The 26,165-nt window shown below is 43.8% G+C and overlaps 1 pseudogene; it reads right to left on the reverse strand.

Annotated features, from left to right (window-relative positions):
• Positions 1–13,001: 13,001 nt before the first annotated feature.
• Positions 13,002–13,781, reverse strand: LOC143404463 (small ribosomal subunit protein eS6 pseudogene; annotated as a pseudogene).
• Between the last annotated feature and the right edge of the window lie 12,384 nt (positions 13,782–26,165).

Consider the following 26,165-nt stretch of genomic DNA (forward strand, 5'->3'; position numbering starts at 1 on the left):
AGAGCAAAGAGCTAAAGTCAGAGCAGAGCAGAGCTCTGATTTGCTAAAGAGACAAAAAAATGGCTGGAATCTGTGGAGCAGGATACCAGAGAGGAGTGACTTGTTCGTAGAGGTCCCCAGAATCCTGTATCCTGTGGTGTCTTTGGCAGAGAGCTAGATTATAATTGCCAATGTGAGCACACGCAGGCTTACTACACATCACCTACAACAGGTAGACAACGGAAATACTAGAAATCAGAGGACAGAAGAGATACAGGCCAGCCATGGTGGAGAAATCTTGTTCACATATTTCCAGTCCTCCTGAGACACCAAAATGGTGACAACTTAGAAGTATAGACCATACCCTAGTACAAGACATTCTTTTTTGGTTTTGAGGCTTTTTAATGTTTTATTAAAAAAAATGAAGTCTCCATAAGTTGCTTAGGGTCTTGCTAAGTTGGCTGAGACTGGCTTTGAACTTGCGATCTTCCTGCCTCAGCCTCCTGAGCTGTTGGGATTATAGGCATACACCACCATTCCTGGCCAAGACATATTCTTGATAAGTACCATCCAATATAACTTTCTATAATTACATTAATGTTATTTGTACCATTCAAAATGATAATCATTAGTCACATGTAGCTATGGGGCATTTGAAAGATGGCTAGTGCAACTAATAAAATGTTGTTTGATTTATTTCATTTTTATAACATAAATTTAAATGTAAATACTCTATTGTATAGCACAGCTTTAGACCCACCCTAACAAAGGCCTCACAAAATTCACAAGGAAAACAGTTTGTGATTGATCCCATTAAGTTAGAGGGGAAAGGAAAAGGCACTGGTATTTCCACAGATCCTGCCTATCAAAGCATAAAAACAAGCCTACAAAACTTTAAGGTGATAAGCCAGTAATTGTATCCCTCACTGCCTCTAGAATAAAAATTAACTTTTTTTAGAGAAAGATAACAGAACACAAGTTCTCTATAATATATTAACATTATTTAGTACAGAATCAAAATCACTAGGTATGCAAAGAATAGAAAAATGTGATCCATAGTGAAGAGACCAATCCTCAAATATCCCAGATGTTGAATTTAGCAGACAATTCCTTTAAAGTAAAGGTTACATATTTTTTCAAAGAATTAAAGGAAGTCACTCTTAAGTAGTAAATAAGTAGGACATCTCAGCTGAGATACTGAAACTATGAATAAGAGAACTTGAACTAAAAATACAACAACTAGCGTTTTAAAAATGGAACAGATTGAGATGGATGTAACAACAAATTGGGGAAGAGGCAGTATAATGAACTTGAGAATAAACCAATAGAAATCAGTCAATCTGAAGGAAGGAAAATAAAAAGTTGAAGTAAAATGAATAAAATCTCAGGGATCTTCCGAACAATATCAAATGGTGAGTCTACATGGAACAGGAATTTCCAAAAGAGAAGAGAATGAAAATGGGGAATAAAAATATTCAAAAGGAAAAAAATGGTTGAAATATTTTCATATTTTGTAAAGACATAAATATATAGGTTAAAAATACTAAGTGAATACCACATAGAATAAACCCAGAAAAAGCCATACCTAGACATGTCAGGGTCAACCTACAAAAATATGAGAAAATCTTGAAAGCAAAATACATAATATGCAGATGTACCTTGACTCACTATAGGGTTACATCCCCAAAAAACCATCATAAGTTAAAAATATTATAAGTCAAAAATGCATTTAATACACCAAACCCATCAAAAAATCATAGCTTATAATTTCCACTGAATGTGTATCCATTTTGCACCAGTATGAAGTTGAAAAACTATAAGTCAAATCATCATAAATTGAGGATCATCTGTATAGAGAAATAATAATAACAATGATATTGCTGACTTCTCATCCGAAACAATGGAGTCAAGAAGGCAATGGAATATTTTAAAGTGCTGAGAGGAAGAAAATAAATTGAACACAGGACTCTAAATTGATCAATAACAGTCATCAAAACCAGTATGCAATAAAGACATTTTGATAAGTTCAAGCTCAGAGAATTTAATGTTAATGACATGATACAAGAAATGCTATAGAATGTTCTTTAAGTTGAATGTATTGATGACTGAATACTCAAGTCTATCAACAGGGGAGGAATAAACAGCATCAAAAAAAAAGGGGTTTTTTTTAAGAGTTAAACATAATTTTCTTAAAAGATAATTGGCCAGCCACTTTAGGCAAAAATGAGAATATTGCAAAGTAGGGTCTGCAATTTCTGTAGAAATGTAAAGTATAACAATGAAAGCATGAAGCAGGAGATGTGGGTAAAGATAAATCATATGGTTATGCTATTGAAAAGTAGAAAATACAAAGCTTCAGGTGTGATATTTACACATAGAGAGTCAGGTGTGGAATGAGTAGCATAAGATGAAATCTAACTGGATTTGTGTTGATAAATAAAAGATGCGACCACCAAAACTTTAACAAAAATATAAATGAAAAGTCAATGGAGGAAGTAAAATGGAACTCTAAAAATACATATAATTGGAAAGAGTCATCAGAGTAACAAAGGACAAAAGTAAATGAAAACAAACAGTGAGATGGTGGACTAAGTTCAACCATATTAATAATCGTGTTAAATGTAAAGAGACTGAAACACTCCAACTAAAAAACAAGAGAGAGAAATGAGACCGACAAATTGGATTAAAAAAAAAAAAATTCGAGGCCTGGGAATGTGGCTCAGTAGTGAAGCATTTGCTTAATGTGTATAAGGCCCTGGGTTCAATCCTCTGCACCAGGAAAATAAAAAAGCAAAATTCAAGAACATTCTGATTAAAAGGGATGCACTTTAGAATTTAAACCATAATACGTTGAAAGTAAAAGGATGGGAAAAGATATAATATGTATTGTGAACTGAATTGTGTTCTTCCAAAATTCATATTTGAAGTCCTAATCGATGAACTGTATTTGGAAACAGCCTTCAGGAGATGATACAGGTTATACAAAGTCATAAGAGTGTGGCCCTATACCCAGAGGATTAATGTCCTCATAAGAAGTGAAAGAGATATTGGAGGTCTCCCTCAGAGTACAGGCTATGTGAGGACCCAGGAAGAGATTTCACCAGAAACCAATTACAATGACCCCTTCATCTTACACTTTCAGCCTCCAAGATATATGGAAATCCAATGTTTGTTGCTTTAAGCCACCCAATCTGCCACAGTCTGGCTGGCAAAATAACCCGGGGCGGGGCGGGGGGGGGGGGGGAGTGACAAGCAACTTGTGAAGATTGAAACAGTGGGAGCCGCTTTACTGCAGGACAGCAGAGGTATATATACCTAACTAATTACACACAGCTTAACTTAATTAACATCATCTAGATACAGCAGTCAGTCATTAAGGAATCCTCATCATCTTCATGGCTCGCTGGTGCTGCTTCACAAACCACTCCTCCTGGCAAAGTGCCAGGCGCCATCTTGATTTGGTTGTGGCCCTCAACACCAATCTGTGTTTTATTGCCATGGCAGCCCTAACTGACTAAGATGCTATACACAGAATAAACACAACAAAAGGGAAGTGATAAACTGACATCCAGGTGTCTGCCATTTGTGTGGTGTGATTCCACCGAGTGACAATCGAGTCTAGCAAAGTCTACTGCTCTCATGAAACCTCTGTGCAAGCAGGGTTTTTTCCATGGACATCGAGTAAGAGCTTCGTGGACACTGAGTTTCGTCTCTGCTTCTAGACACAGCAGAACAGAAAGAGCTCATGTTCACCCAGAACCCTAAAGCAGACATGACCATAAAACCTCAGCCCCATCCCTGGAGACATTTGCAGGAAACTTGAGGAGGAGATTAGACATCCACAGACCACGAAATAGTGGTTTAATCTTATATCTTAGGAGGCTGGAACTCCACATGATATCTGGGTTTGATAATTTTTAAAAGCATCATAATTTTTGATGATGACAATGATGACTATGATGATGACGGTGACAATAAGCATGATGATAGAAATTAAAAAGCTTTGGTCTCTTATTTCCAAGTCCAAGCCACTTTTCACTAAAACACAGTGCTTTCTGCTTCCTAGAAACAAATTTCATAACGGAAGTTCAGATTAAATAAGGTTCAAGTTCAGGCTACTGAGAGGATTAGCAAAGTCTTCTCAGAGGAGGGAACTTTAAGACTGGGCCTTAAAAGAAGAGTAAGAACTGGAAAGAGTACGACTGGAGATTTTGGAGCTAGGCTGGGCCAGGTGTCTCTGAGAGGTTGTCACACACTGTCATGAACACGGTTTCCCGTGTGTCCTGAAGGAGGGACCTGATCTAACAAATGAGAACCTCTGTGAGGGTTTGAAGCCTCTGGCCTGGGGGGAATTGCCAGCTTCATACTGACATTTTTTAAAAAATGCTTTTCTATGTAGAAAGAAAAAAAAAATTACTTACTTAGGGATAATAAAACCCAGTTCCTAGCGGATTGGGAGGGTTAAATGACATGGTGGAGTGAATGACCTTTTTAAAATGTGAGAAGCAATCTCCTCACTTGCCCGATCAAATTGCTCCAAGGCAAAACTGCACTGACAGAGGAGAGGAGGGAGGGCCCAGCGGAAGGCAGGGTTCACAGCCAGAGCTTCCTGGCAGAGAGACAAAAGTGCTTCCTAAGAAAGGTAAAGAGAGGAAGAAGATCTTTCTGAAATAAAAACCTGGTTAACTTAGAAATAAAAAAAATAAATTTAAAAAAAAAAAGTCTTCACCAGCTTCTCCTCTGGGAACCAAAGCCCCATGAACCATGGCCAACCAGGTGCCACCTGGTACCCAGCCTCCCTTGCATTCCAGCCCTCCTCCCGCTGCTCACCTGCTCTAGCCACACAGCTCATCACAAATCCTCCAGCACCTCAGACCACTCCCACATGGGGCCTTTGCCCTTGCTATCCTCCCACCTGCAAAGCCTTCCCTCCATGAGGATGCTTGCTGCCTCACCCCTTCTCAGCTTGGCTGCACATCACCCCGCAGCTGAGGCCCCAGCTGCCTATTCTAAGATCACACCACCACCCACCCCCCGCAGGACAGGCCCTGATCCCTGCATAGAGGCTTGACCTTTCTCTATGGCACCCATCAATGCCTAACACACCATACCAGGCACTCACTGATTTTATCTCCTGCATCCCTCACTATAAGTCTTTGCGACTTCCCAAGTTCACATGGCTGCTCAATGGTTGCAGCGGACTCACCCCTCACCAGTGCTTTCGTCGGTTGCCTGCTTTTCAGACTCATAAATTGCCTGTCAGAAGTGTTTCCTTCTTCTATCCAGGTGACATCAAATATCTGGGCCATATTTCAGGCACAGGCCACAGACCAGGTAGCATTCCTGTTTCTAGGAAGCCCCTGAAACTCCCCTTTTGGATCAGTCCACTAGAGACAAATTAGAAGTGAAGGCGCTGCCTGCACTCTTTCGTGCACACAGTCAGGTGAGTGTGGGTGGGCAGGCACCCACAGATTCCTAGCCCTTCTGTCACAGGGGAGTTGAGAAAAGTAAGTGAACGCAGCACCTTCCCCAGGCGCCAGTCATGGAGGTCCCACGTGGGAGCCCAGGAGGTGTGGGTTCCAAGGTGAGTTGATGCTTATTGCCCTGCAGAGATCAGAATGCCAGGAGGCCTCCCTGGGCCATCGCATCCTAGGTCTTTAACAGGTCACTACCCATTCTGTACAACAGGGTGACCAGGTGATCTAGAATCCCAACTAGATCTACCCTTCTGTGGCTTTTGTACTGATCAATACAGTACTCAGAAACCCATCTGCTTTGTAAATAAAACATGAATACAGCAACAGTTGCTAACAGGCTGAGCCAAGCCTATCAAATCTATGGTTGATTTTTTATAACGTTCCTTCTTGACCCCTGGTCCGTGTCAAGCACACAGCATTCTCCCAGGGCCTTATGTGTCCCATTCCCTTCCCTAAGGAAGTCCTGAACACAGTCAGGCACTACAAGGGAAGACTCTGGACACTGCCCTCCCAGAGATGGAAGGGGACAGAAGGAGGGAAGCTGGCCCTGAGCGAGACTTCTCTCCCTGCAGGTGCCCCTGTGCAAGTCATCAGCTGCTTAGGACCACCCTGATGGGGTTACTGTTATTCCCTCCTGAAAGTAAGGAAATGAGGCTCAGAGCAGGGAAGCAAGCTGCCCAAGGTCACACAGCTCGAAAAGAGGATGCCGAGATTAACTCAGTTTTCTCCCATCTGTGCTTTTCTCGTATTTGGCCAGGCTCTGACCATACTGGGTGGAAAGCCATAAGCACCCAAAGAGCACTTTCCCTCCAGCTGACAGTTCCTGGAGAGCTTCCTGGGGGAGAAGCAACATGTTTTGAATTAGGCCTGAGGCCAGTCAGGGTTTGATGGGTACATCCCCTAACACACACGAACACACACACACAAACACACACACACACAAACACACTTCTGCACGGACCCGAAGTGGCTATAGTGGCTGATCAGGCTGGGAGACTGTGTGTTACACACTCAAAGAGAGCTGTTGATGTAGTGCTGGCCACCCTCCAGCTGTGGGAGCAGGGGGTCCCAGCCCACTTATTGTTTCTTTTTCCACCAGCAGAAAACATCTGTCCCGTGAAAGTTATATTTGCTGAGAGATCAGCAGCAGAGCTGTGGCCCAAGCTCCCCTCCCAACCGTGCTGTCAGCAGGGCCACAGCTAGTGTCAGTGGGTCAGACCAGGGATCCCGAGGCCTTGTGGCACTCTGAGCTGACCAGAAAGCGGGTGTCCTTGCCCTGAAATGCAACTAGGACTCTCATAAACAGAACTTGGAAGTAGAAGAAGCCTTTGGATCACACTTAACTGACACTACTTGCAAAACCCCTGAACAGGATGGCACCTTAATTCACTGAAGAGAATTCAGAACGAGGTAGAAGCAAAGAAGGCTGAAAAGGAGTAAACTGTCAAAGATGCTTATATGTTCCAGCAATGCAGGTTGCCCCTGTCTCTCTTCCCCCAACAGATGGCCCTGGCCTGAGACCCTCTGTACACCCTTCCACCATGCAAGGATCAGTGAGGCTGTGTGTCCTCCTGGGAGCAGCTCCAGTTTTGAAGCAATGAATCCAAGACCAGGCAGGTAGGAAGGCCAGGCTGGGACATGCTACAGAGTGCAAGGCTGCGAGGTCTCAGTCCCTCACAACCTACCCTACCACTTCCCCACAGTGAGTAATCAAGGATATTTATGGATGCCGAAGAAAGATAAGCAGCATTCAGAGCAGGAAAGATTCATAAGAGGCACAGTAAGGTTTGCACTTTGGAAAGTCAATCATGATTCATTACAAAGGATATGCACTTGGAGTCTGTAGCCCATAAAATCATTTTTCAGTCTGGAAGCCGGGTGGGTGCCAGCTTACAGAGAGGTCCCCAGAGGCTAAGCTGATCTACAAACACTGAATCACCCTTGTGAGGACTGTGACTGGTATGTTACAAGTGTGACTCATGGAGAATGAAAGGATGGAGCACACAGAACTCTGGGGAACCATGTCCGCTGGACATGGGCCAACCCAGCCCACATGTGGCCCCAGAACAGATTTCTCTCAGACAAGGGAAAAAGACACCTGAATCCTAGAATGAGCATGCCATATGACCTGGAGCTGCTTATGCCCCCTCTAGGACCTGTGTCACTGCTGTGGGGATGGCAGCCTGGGCAGAAGTTGCATTTGTTCCTGTATTCATTGTGTGAATGTGCAGATGTCAAGCCAAGGCTGGGCCGCCTCTTGCCACTGGTTTGCACAGCCTGGAATTTCTTCTATTCAGGAGCCCTGAGGTCATTTTCATGACCTTAGTGCATGTTAGACTCAGGCTCTGGAGTTAGACCCCTAGTTCACTCACGTCCAAGTCCAAACTCCAACATTCCTTTGCTGTGTGATTTTGGGGAAGTGACTACCATCATAGTCTCTTACTTCCTTTACCTGTAATGTAACTGAACACCTTGTAGGGTGGTTGCAAGCAAATCAGATAATCCTGAGAACGTGTAGCGTAGCTCCAGGCCTGGCTAGTGTCAGCTATCAGTGACATAAGTCAGAGCCATGAGACAGGTGAGTTGCTCTAGAGCCTAGTGAGAGTTCCGCAAGGTGATGAGAGGGGAAGGAGGGATGGCAGAAAGCCTCCTGCAGGACAGGTTGCATGGGATCCAGAGGCCTGAAGGCCAGAGTGTGTAGAGCCCAAGGGAAGGGAAAGGGACAGGGACTGGCTGTGAGTACAGAAGGTGGCTGGGCCCCAGGCTGTGGACAGCATCACAGAACACCTAAGCATCTGGACTGCATCTGAGGCAGAGGATCCATAAAAGGGCCCATCCAGGGCCTTCAGAGGGGCTGAGCTGATCGGATGTAGAGGGGTGATGCTGCAGTGGGAAGGGAACACAATAAAGGAACATCACGGCCACAAAGAGGCCAGACCCCAAGACAGCACTTGAGGCTGAATGGGGCCAGGTGGGCAGGAAGGGGAAGAGGGCCAAGGGACCAGCTCCCAGGCCCTGGGGAGGAGGGAGCACCATTTGCAAGGGTCCCTCAGCTCCCTTCAGCTCCAACATTCCAGGATTACAGGATCCTCCAAGACCTCATGTGGCCGCAGCTAGACAGTCTGCACACTTTGGGGATTTCATCTCTTTTCCTTGGAGTTCATGAGACAAAAAGCTTTAGGAAGGGGATGATTTTTCAACCAGAACCAGAGCCAGATCTGGCCAGGGACAAGGTGGGGTGGAGGCCACACTCCAATCCCCAGAGGATCTGCACACCCACCGGGACAGCTCTGTCCTCTCAGCTTCCATCAATCACACACATGGCCTTCGTCCCAGCTTCGTGCTGCCGTCTGTGCTGTAAACACTCTGTTGGCTGCACAGGGAGGTTCGTCATACTTGGAGAAGCTCTGCCACAGTGCAGTCTAAGGCCTCCGAGAGGGTGGGCTCAGGGAGGGAAGGATGTTGGAGCAGGGCTGATTGGGGCAAGGTGACAGGGTGAGTGGGAGGCGCTGTCCCTGTTGGAGAAAGTTTGCCCAGGGAGTTCCACAGAAGGGAGTCAGGTTAGTGAGGGCCTTCTCCTGGGGACATCACCCCACAGTCCTCAAAGAAACTTTTGCTATCCATTTACAATGACAACACTGAGAGTCAGAACCAGAGAGGACTGACCTACATGTACACAGCTATTAAATCACGTACATGGATTCAGACCCAAACTCACCGGCCTCCAAAACCTACCCATTCGCTTACTCATTCCTTCAGTTATTCATCCAAAAATAGTCACTGAGAGCCTGCTAAGTGCTAGGTGGTACGCCAGATACCAGAGACGCAGGGCAGCCATGTCTCCCACCATCACAGGAGACACCCTCCTCCCCCTACCCCATATCAAGTTAATCAGTGGTAGTTCCAGATAGTGACCAATTGTGAAGCCAGTAAAACAGGGTGAGCCGATCAGAGCCAGGGGGGCAAACTGCAGCTTAAGTCCAAATGCTGCTCACAGGATTGGAACTGCATTCTAAGAATGATTTTCACATGTTTAAAGAGTTATAAAGGCAACAAAAAAATATGCCACAGAGACCAATACATGTCCCACAAGATCTAAAATATTTACTGTCATTGCTGATGATGATTGAGGACCCCTCGTCCAGAGCCTGGTGGCTCCTTGCAGATGGTCAGGGAAGGCCTCTATGTGGATGTGACTTTGAACTGAGGCCTGATAAAGGAAAGGAACCACCAGGAGAAGAGACCCAGAGAATGAGAATTCCAACCCAGAGAACAACAAATGGATGCAAAGGACTGGAGTAGAAAGAAGCTTAGCAAGAACAAGAAAAAAAATAAGTAAGTAAATAAGAAGGCCAACATTGCCTGAGTACAGGAAACCAGAGGGAAAGTAGAACCAGAGGAGCACTGGGGCACAGCAGGCAGCAGATCATACAAGGCCTTCTAGGACAAGGTGAGGGCTGTCCTTCCCACTAGATGGTGCCTGGCAGAGCCAAGTGAGACTTCCACAGATGTCCATACAGAAGGGTCCAGTCTTGTGGTTCAAGGATCGCATAAAGAATCCAGATTCAAGAGACACTTGAGCCAGACACCCGGCAGCACCAACTCCCAGATGATGTGGTCATTTCCCTTAGAAGAGTCCCAAGTGGTCAGAGGGTGCCAAGAAGGCACCCCAGGAGGGAGAGGGCTGCCGAGTTTGGCAGGCTGTCACAACCCTGGTCAGACCAACTGGAGTTCCAAGTAGGGCTTGAGTCTCCAACAGGAAATGGAGGGAGAAATATGAAGAACCAAGGATGTCTGCGGACATGATGAGGTTGATGGTCACCACAGTGACTTCTTGAGCTTTAGCCTACCCAGACCTCACCAATACACATCAAAAATTGGGACCACGGTCATATTAAGTCCCCCTCTCACCCTGTGCTCTCTATCCTGATTTGGCAAGGTTCAGGAAAGGAGAGGGGCCACCCCAGGATGAAGGGAGCAGCAGAGGCCCTGCCGAGGAGCTAGTGGGGGACGTGAAGGGGCAGGGTACCAAGTGAGTCTCTCCTGGCAGCCACTGATATGCAGCGGGCGCGGGGGAGGGGGACATCTGGACAGCACACGGAGACCTCAGCCACAGGCACAAGTAGACTCCCCGACAGCCGGAACCCAACTTCTGGCCTTGAGGAGGAAGAGGCAGAAATCATCTGTGACTAGCTGTAACATTTTGTACTTTGGCGACCACTTCGTTTAAAATGGCTGTTCTCCTGAGCATGTCCCCAGGCAACATGTGTGCTGTAATTTGATTTTTTTAAAAACAACTTTTATTGGTTTTTTTTTTCTTATTTATAAGAGTAGCGTTTTTTGTTTTTTTTTTTTCCCAGGAAAATCAGAAAATTCAGAGGAACCAAAAAGAAGAAAATACAAACCACTCATCCTCTCACCCAAACAGTCATTATTAACACCTTGATGTCTGTTTGTCCAGCCTGTGCCTCTGTCACTGCTGAGCTATGGCCTATCCTCATCTCTGTCCTGGTTCTCCTCTCAGCCACTGCCCCCATGTTTATCCCACCCAGCTGGCCTCCCAGCTCAGGAGATCACCTACCATCTTCATGCCTTGGACTCCCACACCTGCCTTTGTCCTCCTGTCAACCACTGCCACCTCCGTGGCCTACGTGGACATCCTCGTGGATTAGAAGAAATGCAGGCCCCTCTCTCTACTCTTCTAAGAGATGTCCCAGGGTTTAACTGCACAGTCCTCTCATCCCTATGCTGATGGGATCCTCCAGGGGCTGGATCCAGCGTAAGAGACCCACTCTGTATCTGGAAACGTTGCTTTGAGAATGACCCTACGTGCCCTTCCCCTTGGTGGGCATAGTGCAGGGAGTTAATAACCTCCCACGTAACCTCCCACTCCTTGCCCTGTCCCTGGCTGATTTCTCCAGACACACCATGGTGCCCCACGTTACCTGAAGGAGAAAAGAGAAGTCACCTGCCTTCACCCACCACCAGACTCCCTCGATACTACGTCGCTTCTTAAAAGCAAACTCTGGTAACCTTCTTTTTCACCTGTCAATATATTTTGAGCATGCTTGACCAGTTTGTGTTTTTGCTTCAAGTTGAATGCTTGCATAAAATTCCATTATATGTTTAGCTTAATTGGTGTAAACAACCCCCTAGACATCTAAGTTGTGGCAAACATTTTCAATCACAAATAAAATCAAGCAATTTCACTTTTAAGTGGGAAGACATCCCTCTGCAGAAATTCCTTTATCAATCATAGAACTTCAGAGGAAATGTTCCACATTTACTATTGTTATGGTTTGGATGTGAGGTGTCCCCCAAAAGCTCACGAGTGAGACTGTGCAAAAAGGTTCAGAGAAGAAATGATTAGGTTATAAGAGTCTTAACCCAATTAGTGAATTAATCCCCTGCTAGGGATTAATTGAGTGGTAACTGAAGTGGTAGGGTGTGGCTGGAGGAGGTGGGAATTGGGATACATATTTGTAACTGGCGAGTGGAGTCTCTCTGCTTCCTGGTCACCATGATGTGAGCTGCTTCCCTCTACCACCCTCTCCTGCCATGATGTTCAGCCTCACCTCGAGCCCTGAGGAATGGAGCCCTCAAATAAACTCTTCCTCCTCTATAATTATGCTGGTTAGGTCCTTTAGTCTCAGCAGCAAAAAAGCTGACTAAAACACCTATTGAATTCAGTTGGGATTAAACACCTATTAAATGTGACACGTGTCACTGTGTGATTCACACTGTACAGAGTCTTGAAGGTGGATGCAAAGATTCAGATAAACGCAGTTGGTGTCCTGAAAGAACTCAGTCAAGTGAGAGGCAGGCAGGACAGGAATGACCCGGACGCGAGGCAGAGCACACGCTGGTTCTGAGGTGGTGAGGGAGAACGTGCTAGGAGCGTTACAGGCCCAGGACCGGCCACAGAGCTGAGGCAGCCCCAGATCCTCTCCCACTGACTATTGCGATCACAACACAACACATCAAACGTGTCACTCAGAATACCAGGCATGAATTTGGACTGTGGCTGTAGCTCAGAGGCAGAGCGCTCGCCTGGCATGCGTGGGGCACTGGGTTCGATCCTCAGCACCACATAAAATAAAATAAAGTTATTGTGTCCACCTATAATTAAAAAAATAAATATAAAAAAAAGAATACCAGGCATGAATTTATTGAAGGAATGGAAAAGGGGAAAGGGGATCCTTTAGGGAAGAGATGGATCCACCCAAAGGCAAAAGAACAGTGTGTCCCTCCTTGCCCTCCAGTTTTCTTGGGGTCCCAGGGAAGTTTCCAGAGAGTCCTGCCCTGGTCCACCACTTTTTTTTGTTTTTGTGACTTTTTTTTGGTAGGTCCATCTCTTGACATTTTTTTTTGGGGGGGGGGGCTCTGATCTTACTTATTTGTTACTCTTAAAAATTCTTATTTTGTGGACCTGGGGCTGTGGCTAAGTGGTAACATGCCTTCCTCAAAGGTGTGAGGCACTGGGTTCGATCCTCAGCACCAAATAAATAAATAAATTGTGTCCATCTACAACTAAAAAAAAAATTCTTATTTTTGACTGGACTCAGAATTAGAAGTTCCCGGAGAAGACAGTCTGTCTCTCTTGGCAATCTCCTCCTGGTGTTTTTCTTTGGCTTTTTTCATTCTCTTGGCCAAAAGTTTGGCATATTCTACAGCCTCTTCCTTATTCTTCTTAGTACTGCTTCTTCTGAGCAATATGCTGGCGCTTGTCTTGCAGGACACATGGATTAACGAGACCCTGAATCTCCAGTGCTTTGGTCCTGGGTTTTTTAATCTTCCTTGTTTAGGGATTTTCTGACCACATATGGATGGACATCATCTTCCTTACAGAGATTGAAAAGTTTGTGGACTTACTAGCTCTTTTGGGTCCCAGTCTATGAGGGACAGTAGTATGTGTGAGTCCAGGGCTATCCCTCTCTCCTTTTTTTACAATAACCAAGTTAGGAACGCTTAGATGGACATCCACAATGCAACCTCCATCAGAATGGCACTTTCTCTCTCCAGTTCGCCTTGGTCTATCACAGGAATGCCCCTTACTCAGCAGCAGGCAAACACAGCCATGGGTCAAGACACCCTGCTTCATGGGGAAACCTTGTCTGTCATTCCCACCACTGATTCAAACCTCTGAACCCTTCCATTCTTCACCCAGAGCATCAGCAGCAACCTCTGTGGCCGTACGCTTTTCATAAAAAAGTGTGAAGTGTGAAGTTTGCATTCACTGTCCACATAAATGAGTTTCTGGCAGCCAGTAGCTGGGAAGGAGATATTCAGCTTCAAGAGGCTTTCTCGACTGGCAGAAGATGACATCAAACTTTCAAGTCTCCACCATGCATGGTGAAGTCTAGGACAACTCTAGGTCACCCTACTGCCTGGTTCTAATTGGAACCTGTTCTTAACAGATTTTGTGGTTGGGGGAATTTTCCTTATCTCCTTGCCTTTTTGAACCCAGTCTGTGCAAGGGTCACAAAAGTACTACCCCCTCCCCCCTCAGGGTGACTTGTGTGCTTCTTATCAGCATTTCAGACCTGCCTTTCTCCTGCAGATAAAAGGTTATTTGCTGAGGAATGTAAAATATCCTACTGACTTAAGCCAGGCAGGGCTGCAGGTGAATTGCTTTATAAAAGATAACATGTGGAGGTCAGCACAGTAGGCCCAGTTTATAGAATTAGTCTCTTACTCTCATGGTCCCACTGGCTCACCTCTGTCTGTCACCTATCGGGAGCACCATGCTGGGTTTCTGGGCTGGGGCAGGGGCAGCATGTCTTATGGACTGGGGTTGTACTGAGAGGTAGGAGGAAGACCAATAAGTGAGCTCCAAGAATGAAGTCCTAGGAGCTGGAGGTATAGGACCCAGGAGGAGCAGGCAGGAGCGTAACAGTGCAGGGCAATGGGCAAATGAGAGAAAACAGTCAACACAAAGTCCCAAAAAGCACACGAGGATCAGGTCAGGAAGCAATTCTGGGCCACTGATGACATCATGGTCAGCAGGGACGGAATAAAGAATTCAAGAAGAAAATTCAGCTTTGAGGACCCAGTCCTTAACGATTTGTTCTTGAAAATGTTTGTTTCTATATTTATTAACTTATGCTAAATATGATCATCATATGAATCTGGAAAATTTTGCTAAATACATTTTTATGATCCTAACTCTGAAGATGTCAATGTTGACCTGCAACTAGTACTAAAAAATTTTATTTTTAGTATTTTTAGTATTAAAGTTTATTTTCTGTTCTGTAAGTCTACCCAATATTTTGGTGATTACTTTTCCACACATAGTAGGAAATTCATGAATATTCAGTGTTATGGGCTGTTCAGGCATGTTTCTGACACTCCAGGCACACTGACCTTCCTTTTTAGCCTCCTAACTCAGGACCTTTGTACCTCCTATTCCCAATGCCTGGAATAGTTTCTCCTCTTCCACTACATCTATATAACCACAGCCTCATCTTTCAGATTTCAGCTCACTTTCTCTGACCCTCCAAATTCTTTTTACATTCTCGGTGTAGTAAGTCCTTCTTATTAGCACTTACCATAATTAATAAACAATGTACTGATATACTCAAGCACGTGTGTTTGAACTCTAGCAGTCAAAGCTTATATCCCTGACTCAGTGGAAACTCCATGAGGACAGGAAATATTTTTGCTCCAAAGTGTCTTTGCACATAGATAAAATCAACAGATAAAGTGAATGGAATCTTCAATTATGGCTCCAGATAGGACTTACTAATCCCAAGGCCAAAAATAAGTATTTTCCCAGAACAATTGTCAAGTAAGATTTTACAACAGTCATCCCTTTTATTTATATTTGAATATATATAAATATATATAGCTCACTGACTTCTACAAAGGATTTAAAGTGAATTTTCATCAAAGAGACAGATTTAGGAAGACTTTAAAACTTGAGCGGGCCCATATTTGATGTACAAATTGACTTAAATCCACAATCTCATAATTATCTCAAAACTCTTGTGAGGGATTTTTGTGGGGTGGGATTATCATCCCCAATTGGATAAGGAAACTAAGGCCCTGAGAAGTGAATGAACTTGCCCAAACCACAAAACAAAAATGTGGAACAAAAATGGGCTTCTGGGGAATCAAGGCCCTGGGTGACTGCTCTCTGTTGCCCCCTGTTGGTGTGGGGAGGAAAGAGCAAGCCTCTGGGGGTTTGCTAAGAAGCCAGCCCAACGTGCCCACAGGGGGCTGCGGGGCCAGGCACCCTGCAGGAAGCCCCTGGCCAGCCTCCCTTGCCTTGCATCTCCTCACCCTTCCACCCACCGGAATCTCAGGATGCCCACTGGCTCTGGGGTACAGATTAATATTCAGAATCCAACAGCTGGAGCAGTGGGCTTCCATCATCAGCCACAGCAATGGTCTTACAGGACCTGCTGTGTGGCCTCTTCAGCCTGGTGCCCTGTCACCAGCCCTCTGGTTCTAAGTGCAGCCCTGGGAGGCGATGACCAGAGACAGGCAAAGCTCACCCACGCCTTGGCATCTGCCTGCTGAGTGTCTGCACAAAGGGCTTCACTCCTCAGGCCTGTTTCCTTTTCTTCATCAGAATCGGGACATTTGTGTCTTCACCAGGACATTGTGAAATTCCAATGAGACTCCAAAAGTGTCCACGTCCCTCACTTCCCTTTCTGTTTTTGCTGGCAGTTTTAGCAATGACTAAAGTCTTGACTGCTCTCCTGCCCTGTTCCTTGGCAAGGGCCTCAGGGTGATTTTCTAGCAGTGAAGTCACTGGGTACAGAGCCAGGGGGAGGTGGAACTGCCTCTTTCTCCCGCTGAACTCTGCCCTACACAGGTGTCCGGAGAAGCTGCTCAGGCCCCTCTGCCCAGTCCCAAGTCAGGCCATGACACCCGGCACATGTTTCGAGGGAACCAAACAGTCATAACCTATCATGGCTCTGAATCCAGGGCATTTATCCAGCCTTTGTGGAACTCCAAACTCCAGTAACCCCACAGCCTGTGGACAGGAGAAAACACACTGCAAGGGTTTACTCATCAAAACTGCATCCTACAGGGGAAAGGGGAGGCCAGACCCAGATGTCACTCAGTAAATCACCCTGCGGGAAACAGTTGCAAAGGGTGAAAAACTCATCAAATAACGTTTCCGCCTGGATAAAGGGGAGGACAAGGCCCAAAACAGAGAACTGTCTGCCTGGACAGGGCTACAGCACAGCGCTCCTCCCTGTGCTGTTTGCAAATGTGCTTCATTTGGAGGCGGACATTCAGAGTGGCTCACCTTGAAGGCGGCCAGGCCTTCATTAGCACCAGACCCAGTAAGTGATAAAAGCACACCATTAGCTCAGACCTTTGGGAAGACTTGTTCTTTGGTTGAAGCAGAAAAACCAGGTCGTTGTCCAACCAAAAGATAGGACCAATGTGGCAAGGATGAGAGCAGCCTGGGGTTCTGAGAGCTCAGCCTGGCACCCTGCCGGCAGGGTCACAGGCAGCAAGTCACAGGCAGCAAGCCGGCTCAGTGACCGCCCCCAAGCAAGCAGAGGCCACAGAGTCCTGCTTGCCCTGCTCAGGTGCGGCACAGCACCCAGGAACAAGAAATTCCAAGAAACTCTTGTTGGAAGGTTGGGGATGTCAGAGAGGAAGTGCACTTTGAGAGGACATCTGGTGACAAAAGCAACTGCTTCACCTTTAAAGAGTAAACTGAGGCCAAGATCAGAGAAGAGCAGTGGCCAGTTCTGCCATTTATTTGTTGGTGTTATTCATACTGAACATACCCTGTGGGCCTCCTGTGCATCCCCCTATAAGACCAGTTCTGTGGAAGATCCTTCTCTAATACACACTGTTCATCTGGTTCTTCCTTTAACTTCAAACACTCCACTTTTTCTAATTCAATCTATGACCACATCAGTTTGGGAATAACCACATGATTGACTGCAAAGAATCAAAAAGTCAAGAGAGAAGGGTACCTGAAAAAAATTTTTTTTGTTAACCTGCAAATGAGAAGATTCAGGAAAAGTACACTATTTTCATGTTTTTGAAGGATTGCTGAGGGTCTGGAAAATTATATTTCTGTTAAGAATTCAAAAGGAAGAATGGAGGTGAATGGGTACAATTTAGAAGGAAACAGACTTATAGATGCAGAAACGAAGGCTTGGAGAGAGTAAGTGGCTTGCTTGAATCTTAACAGCATGTTCTTTCACAAACAAGAACATCAACTAAGGGGCTGGATTGTGGCTCAGCGGTGGAGTGTTCGCCTAGCACGGGCGGGACCCGGGTTCAATCTCAGCACCACATAAAAATAAAGGCATTGTGTTGTGTCCATCTACACCTAAAAAATAAATATTAAAAAAAAAAAAGAAGAAGAAGAAGAATATCAACTAAGATCTCCTGAAGAGTCAAACTACCTGATACATCTTGGAAGAACAAATCTTGGTTCAGATCCAGTAGCCACCACTTTCTCCCTTGGGTGGAAAGCCTCCAAACTTCTCCCAAGGGTCCCCTCCAAGCATCGTCACCCTGGGGATCAAGGCTTTATGATCTCTGCCAAGAGGTGGTTGGCTTTTATCTCCTGTACAGATCACCTGAAGAGGATGTGGGTGGCCGTGACCGTCCAGCAGTGCACACAGCCTGGAACTGATTCAGGTCCCTGCACTTGTGGGCCTGGAGCAGCTGCATGCCTTTTATGACCCCTCGGTTCAGTTTCTTTATCTATGAAATGATGACAGCGGTGATATCAGCCTCCGGGACTGTCTGGAATATTAAGTGCACCATGGTGCAAAAGGCACTTCACCGTTCCTGGCAGGGAATCAGAGCTCAGCAGGCAGGAGCTGTTCTCCCCAGGGTGGCAGCCCCCTGGCATTTGGGGTTTATAGATCCTGGATCCCTCTACACTCACTTGAGTCCTACCTCAGTGACACATTTTCATTTCTGTCCTTTTACTTTCTAGTATGTTTTCCAACTGGTCCATCCTCCCTTAGATATGTGGATGGCCTTCTGGTCTTAGAGTTGGTGCAGATTTCCAAGGTGACATTTTCCTATATGCATCCACAATATTTTGGTTTACAGCCAAACCCTCAGAAGTCAACCTTCCTCCTCGTAGTTTCAAAGCCTTTGCAGGCACCTCTTTAGCAAAACCACTGAGGCTACCCCATGATTCTCAAGAGAGGAAATGCCACAATCTCTCCAGTGCCCGAGAAATTACTTCCCAGTGATTTCGAGGCAGCTGGGCATGAGGTTATGCACTGGGTTTGGAGTGGTGAGAGGAGCCCCCAAAGCACTCCCCATCACTAGGTCTGCTGCCCTCCTAGAGGCTAGACTGTCCTGGGGGCTGAACATATGCTCTCACTAGGGTCTGCAGCCATGCAGTGGTGTCACAGAGCAGTGGCAGCCACAGCAGCAGCATGAAACCAGCATATTTCAATTCAATTACATATTTTCTATAAAGTGAGCCCTCAGGCCCTTTGAAGTGGTAGAACACCACAGATGACCCATGCAATCCATCACATTTGCAGATGAAGATGTAATGAGTCGCTAGCCCAGCCAGTCAAATTAGGCAAATAACCCCTGGAGATCAATGAGAGGGTGCATGTGGTTGTTGGACACTCAGCCTTGCATTTCCTGATGAAAAACACAGCGCCAGAGAGGTGAATACGCAGTCAGAAAGCCACCAAGCCAGCTAGTGCTAGTCTGGAGAGCTTTTTGCTCTGTGCCTGACACAGTCACACCGATACATTGGCAGGGATGCAGAAATTGTTTATTATTTTCCTTAAATTTGTTATCAGCCCCTATCACCAATAACTACATCAAAAAATAATATTTCTATAAACCTACTAGTTATCATTAAACAGCATTTGGGGTTTAGTAAGACAATTATACCTTAGTAAGACAATGACTTTGCATCACTCATTCTTTTTATTTAATTTTAATTGATATGATATTGTTTGATTCCAACTTCTAAATCACACCATTTTGCAAACATATACACACAAAAATCTAAGACTTTACATTAGTCAAAATATTCCAATTATTATAATTTTTGTATGCTTAGAAACAAACTAATGAAATGTGGTTTGGGTATTAAAAGTGCTAATTTATGACTTGGAACAATTTAAAACAGATGATATTTTTGTCACCCTGTTTTGGCGACATTTTTTCAGTTTTTAATATACCACAAATCTCAAAACACGAAAGGGACTCACATCTCACCTTTTTTTGTTTGTTTTGTTTTGTTCCTGAGGATACTTGGGGAAAAGTGTCGAACAAGTGTGGGTTTGTTGAGGGATTTAAATAGTCTGTTAGTCTGTTGAATTATCTTTTCTTTATTTTTCTTTCTTTTTTTTTTTTTTTTTTCGGTACCAGGGATTGAACCCAGGGGCATTTAACTGCAGCCACATCCCCAGCCCTTTTTATATTTTATTTCGAGACAGGGTTTCAATGAGTTGCTTAGGGCCTCACTAAATTGCTGAGGCTAGCTTTGAATTAAGACTCCTTCTGCCTCAGCCTCCCAAAACATGGGGATTAAAAGCATTCACCACTGCCCCCAGCTATCTTTTTTAATTCTAGAGCACTATAAAGACATGAGCTATCAGTATTATACCCAGATACCTAGCACTCCCTCTTCTCTGAAGTTAGGTAGTTAATATCAGCATTTGCAATAGCACGTTGAAAACAATACAAATGAAGAGGAAAAGTCATACAATTTCAAATGTTGAAATATTTAGCCCAGAATGCTGCTTCTAAATCCTTTCCTCCTGTGCTTTGGCACTGAATAAATAGAGAAACGCTGGTTTGAAGTGAGCCCACCTAGCATTCTGATACCCAAGCAGATGCTCCAGTCTAATGCTATTTTTTTTTTCTCCAGTGCTGAGAATCAAACCCAGGGCCTTACACATGCTAGGTAAATGCTCTACCACTGAGCTACACCCCCTGCCCATGTGGCTCTGTTTTTGAGGACAGCGACACTTATTTCTCAATCTATCCCCTCAATGCTGTGGTAAAAAAAATCCCTCCCAGAGACCTTCGATTGTTCATGAGAAGTGACTCCTTGGAGACTGTTGCAACCTCCAGTTGGGTGCCTGGAGTATTTCCATGGAAAGGAGAAGGTCAGATCAGGCACTGCTGGAGAGCCAACATCCCAACCTGAAAAACCCTCCTTCCTAACCAATCAAAAACCCCCTGGGCCTTTCCTTGGTGTGAGTACAGCTGGTGACCTGGATCCAGCATGATTCTGGTCAGCCTGATGTCAAAAGCTCTCGCTGGAGTCTTGTTTTATATTTCACCACCAACTCCCTTCCAAACCAGATACATGAGAGGCGACTGGTGAGCCCTTTTCCAGTCATGCGATTTCACCAGAGCCCATCCATTCAGTCAGCAAACCTCAGTGAAAAATCGCCAAGTTCCAGACCCTGGCTTGGCCCTGACAGCCAAACTGAATTAAGCACAACCATCCACATTTCTCCTTCTGCTCTGGAAGCCTTGCCTTGTTTATGGCCTGTGTCTCATTCTGTCTCCTAATGATGAACACCTGGTCAGCATCATCTATGTGATAATTCATCACTCAGCTCTCTTTTCGTGTGTACAAAAGTATGTCCCCAGATGATCCTCAAGGACAAATTTCTGTTGGGATTCAATCCAATCTCCAGATGTGTGAGTATCTTTAGAAGGGTCACCAGCCCCTTGGAACCAAACTTGCTTTAACTTGATTCAACCACGAAGACCTTTCTCAGACCCTGCCTCGAGTTTAATGTTGCGTCCCCGAGGCCTGTCATTCTCCAGTGCCTCTTATCATTGGGGCTTCCAAGCCACCTGCTACAGCTGACCAGCCCCACTACCTTCAACTAGAGAGTCATTTCCTGTTTCAAGCTTTGGAAGAAACCTTAATAAGATGATACAGAGCAGCTGTTTGCTCAAGCCAAGGAAGATGGAACAAAAGAATGAACACTGGCCAAAAGTGAAGAGTCCCAGGATCTTGTCCACCTCCATTCCACCTCGCAGAGTGGTTGTGGGGTCTTAACACTGTGATTCTTCAGAGCCCCATGCCCACTCCCTCTATCCTATTATACCTTTTATTTTAAATTCTTTTTCCCAAGATCTTACCCAAGTCTTATAAAGAATACTAGGAGCTTGTTCACATTGAGATGTTACTTTATGACCATGTGAACTATTATTAGACACCAGTAGTGCTGGTGTCTTCAGCAAGCACCATTGACATTTTCTTGCTCTAAGAGCACTTCCATTTCCTGAGCTCTTATGCTAACTCTGTCACTTGCTGGTGACAAGAAAGACAAAGATGAAGTAGGGCTCAGGGGCACACACCAGCAATCCCGGTGGATCAGGAGACTGAGGCAGGAGGATCGCAAGTTCAAAGCCAGCCTCAGCAAAAGCAAGGTGCTAAGCAAGTCTCTAAATAAAATTCAAAATAGGGCTGGGGTATGGCTCATTGTTTGAGTGCCCCTGAGTTCAACCCCTGGTACGCAAGCCTCCCCACCAAAAAAGACAGACAAAGATGAAATAAAGTGGGACATCGATATCCAAACTTAGAGGAACAAGGAAACTTCCTAAGGGACCACAAACTTCCTAGTAGGCTCTGGAGAAAAAGAGTATGGTGTCAGCCATCATGAGAGGGAAAATGTCCTGAGCAGAGGAGACCAAGAGCAATTGCACACCAAAGTGTGACAGCATGGTAACTGGGCACTTCCAAAAGTTTGAAGTTACTTAAGAAAAATCCTGAGGCTGGACAGACAGATGAGGATGGGGAAGGGAAGAGAAATCAAGTCCCAAAGGTCCTTGTAAGCCAAGAATGAGATCACTCTTCAGTTATAACCTTTAGACGGCTTCCTCTGCACCCAAATTAAGATCCAAATTCCAACTATTACTGCATACACTGAACTGATTCTCAGAAAGGATCAAATGCTTGCATTTATTTCTTCGATCCAGTTTCTCAAAGGTTCTTTAGAGAAATACAACCTTTTCTAACTGGGAAAGGAAGATCTTTTTTTCCTGTTTGTAAATCATAGAAGCAGGGTGGAGCTCAGCGGTAGCATGCTTGACTAGCAATGCATGAAACTCTGGGTTTGATACCCAGCATGGCAAAATTTTTTTAAACCCCATGGATTATATATTAGATGTAACAGCAAAAATATTTCAGGCTAAGTGAAATAAGCCAATCCCAAAAAGCCAAATGTTGAATGTTTTCTTTGATATTCGAAAGCTAATCCAAATTAGGTTGGGGATAAAAAAAAAAATAAAGATCAGTGTAGTAGACTAAGGGGTATGAAGAGAAGGGAGGAGGGATGGAATGGGGGCAGTGGAATGAATCTGACATAACATTCCTCTATGAATATATCACAATGAGTCTCACCATCATGTACATCCACAAGACACTAATTTTTAAAAATAACTACAAGTAAATAGCAGAAATATCAGTTGAGTAGAGGGGAGGAAACAGGGAGAGGGAGCAGAGAAGGGGAAGGGAAATACTGGGGACTGGATTAGAACAAATTACATTCCATGCTTTTATAATTATGTCAAAATAATTTATATTGTCATATATAACTTAAAAGAAGCAATAAAAAAGTATAACAGTATAGCAAACACTTACATATCCCTCACTTGTGTTGAAAATTAAGATATTACACAAAGGGCTGTATTCTCCCTAATCTCATTATTTTACCTGCCTTCCAGAAGAAACTACTCTCCTAAAGTTTGTATATCATTCTTTTTCCTATTTTCACACTTCCATCACATACTTATGAAAGAGTCATATTACCCATGTGTGTTTTAAAACTTTAAAAAGTTGTTCTTATTATTCTACAAATTGGTTCTTTCACTCAACCTTATTTTTGAGATTTATCCATATTGATACATACAATTGAACTTCATGCATTTTCATGCTGTAAAATATTCATTGTTTTAATACTGTGTGGTATTGTATGGATACAGAAATATACCATAATTTACTTTGGCCATTCTCCTGGGAAAAAACATTTAGGTTATTTTTTAATGTTTGTTGCTATGAACAAGGCTGTCTTGTACGTTTTTGTACATGTGTTTCTATGCATATGCATGAGGTTGGCTGGGAAAAGTATTTATTTAAGAGCAGAGTTTCTGGTCATAGGATATATACACATCTTCAACTTTTACTAGTTGTTTTTGTTTGGACTGCTATAACAAAGTCCCATAGACTGTATGGCTTAAACAACAAGCACTTACTTATCACAGAGAAATAAAACCCAAGATCAGAGTGTAATTATATTTTGATTCTGGTGAGGGCCCTCTTCTAGAGTGCAGTCAACCAACTGATTTCCAAACATAGTAGAACAAGAGTGAACTAGCTTTCTTGTCTCTTCTCATAAGGGCACTAATTTCCATTTAGGAGGGCTCCATCTTCATGACCTAATTACTTCTCAAAGGCCCTACCCCCAAATGACATCACCTAGGAAATTAGATTACAACAAAACAATTTTGGGGACACTCGGTATCTCAAGCTTAGCTATTGCCTAATTTCTCTCCAAAATCATTTTACCAACTTATACTCTATCAGCAATGTGTAAGAATTCCTGTGACACCAGGTTCTTATTAATACTCATTTTGTTGTTGTTGTTTTGGTTTTGGTTTTGGTACCAGGGATTGAACCCAGGGGTACTTAACATCCCCAGCCCTTTTTTAATATATCTTATTTAGAGACAGGATCTTGCTGAGTTGCTCGGGGCCTTGCTAAGTAGATGAGGTTGGCTTTGAACTCATGATCCTCCTGTCTCAGCCTCCTGAGCTGCTTCGATTAAAGGTGTGCACCACTGCACCTGGATTAATACTCATTCTTCTCAGATTTGTAAATATTTACTAATTTTATCTGGTGGGTATGAAATGAAAATTCATTATAGTTTTTTAATTTATATTTCTTTGGTAATGAATTCAAGTATCTTTATTTTATTGGATATGTGTGAACTGTATGTTTAACAAACTTGACCCATTTTTCTATCGGGTTAACTGTTTCTTAGTGATTTATAGACATTCTATATGTCTCGTGGAAAAACAATTATTTTGCATTGTACATATTTTAAAAAGCAGAACCATTTGTCAAAGACTGGAAATGGGCAAAGGATTGCTAGGTATTCTTTAAATTCTTAATATTGTCTAATATTCCACAGGTTATAAGATTTTATACAATTTTGATGATGGTTGACTGGCTAAGATATGTCACAATTCTATGAAAACTTGAAGAAAACTAATAATAACACAAATTTTCTTTTCCATATCAGTACAAAAAATTCCTGCTCACAGGAATGGAAATTAATTTTGTGTGAAAGAGAATATAAATCTACAATTCAAATTCTCATTTTTTTCTCATTTAACCTCTTATTAGTTTCCTCATCCACTTAAAAGTAGATCTCTGACACACATTTTTATATGTTTGCAAGGGAATCACAATTTTACCATTTTGAAAATTGTATTTAGTAAGGGATATATTTTCAAAAAATAGTAAAGACTAATCAAAGAAAGCCAACACTTCAAGCAGCTGATGTAAGGGTACAAAAAGCTGAGCCTGAAATCAGGTAGCTGGCAAAGAGGCCTGAAGAACCACACTGGCTGCATGACTGGTTTGTGGGACAATTTCACTGTTATCAGTCTTTGCACGATTTGGGCAATATAGTAAACCTCCATGAGCCTCAGTTTCCATTTGGAAAACTAGATTAATAACATTTATCTCAAGGACTACCATGAGTATTTGATGAAATGATACATGTAAACTATTTAATGTATAAAAATACAATAACATAATAATAACAATAACAGTGGACCCTTACTGAAGGCCTCTGTATCGGACCAGACAAAAAGCTTGGAGACTTACTCTACTTCACCTAGTGAAATGACTGAATTCTGGGGGACTTCTCTGTAAGTAATCAGGAAGGCAAAAGGGAGTATTCTACTTATCCATATCTTTCTTTTTATGTCTATTATTTTCATTGCTTATTTGCTTGTTGGAGAGCAAACAAAAGTAAAAGGAATCTTAATCCAAGTCTGAATCTTCAATTTGAAAATTAGTGAATTCAGACCAACTTTGTGATTTGGTCCAGTTCAATCCCTAATCCACTCTACACTCAAAACACTAAAGCTTGGAGTCTTCAAAGCCTAGACTCTTTAATAATCAGGAAGATGGATGGTCACTATTACTGTCCTTGTGGACTAGCAGCTGGCTAGGCATCCACAGACAGTCTATGAAGCAAATTCTGTCTCCAGTTCATTATATGACCTTCTACAATTAGTGCTGCAATTATTGACTTATTTCTTTGATCAACTTTCCTACACTTAACTGTTGATGTAACAGAAATGAGGATGTTTGGGGACCTGTTTCTTTACTCCTAAGACGGAGATCCAATACCACAGATTTCTGGGGCTACTGCAACAAAATTCCATAAACCAGGTGTCATAACATCAGAACTGTATTGCCCCATAGTTCTAGAGGCTGGAAGTTTGGAATCAAGTGACTACAGCACCACAATCCCTCTGAAATCTATGGGAGAGAATGCTTCCTTACCTCTTCCAAGCTACTGGTGGAGGCCATCAATCCTGGGCAGTCCTTGGCTTGCAGCTGCAACTCCCCAGTGTATGTGTTGTCACATGGCCCTTTTCTCTTTGTGGCTGTAACTTTATATCATCTTTTTATAGAGGACACCAGTCATATTGCACTAAAGACCCTCCATACCCCAGTGTGACCTCATCTTAACTAAT

The sequence above is a fragment of the Callospermophilus lateralis genome, chromosome 7 (assembly GCF_048772815.1).
Source record: "Callospermophilus lateralis isolate mCalLat2 chromosome 7, mCalLat2.hap1, whole genome shotgun sequence".
NCBI lineage: Eukaryota > Metazoa > Chordata > Mammalia > Rodentia > Sciuridae > Callospermophilus > Callospermophilus lateralis.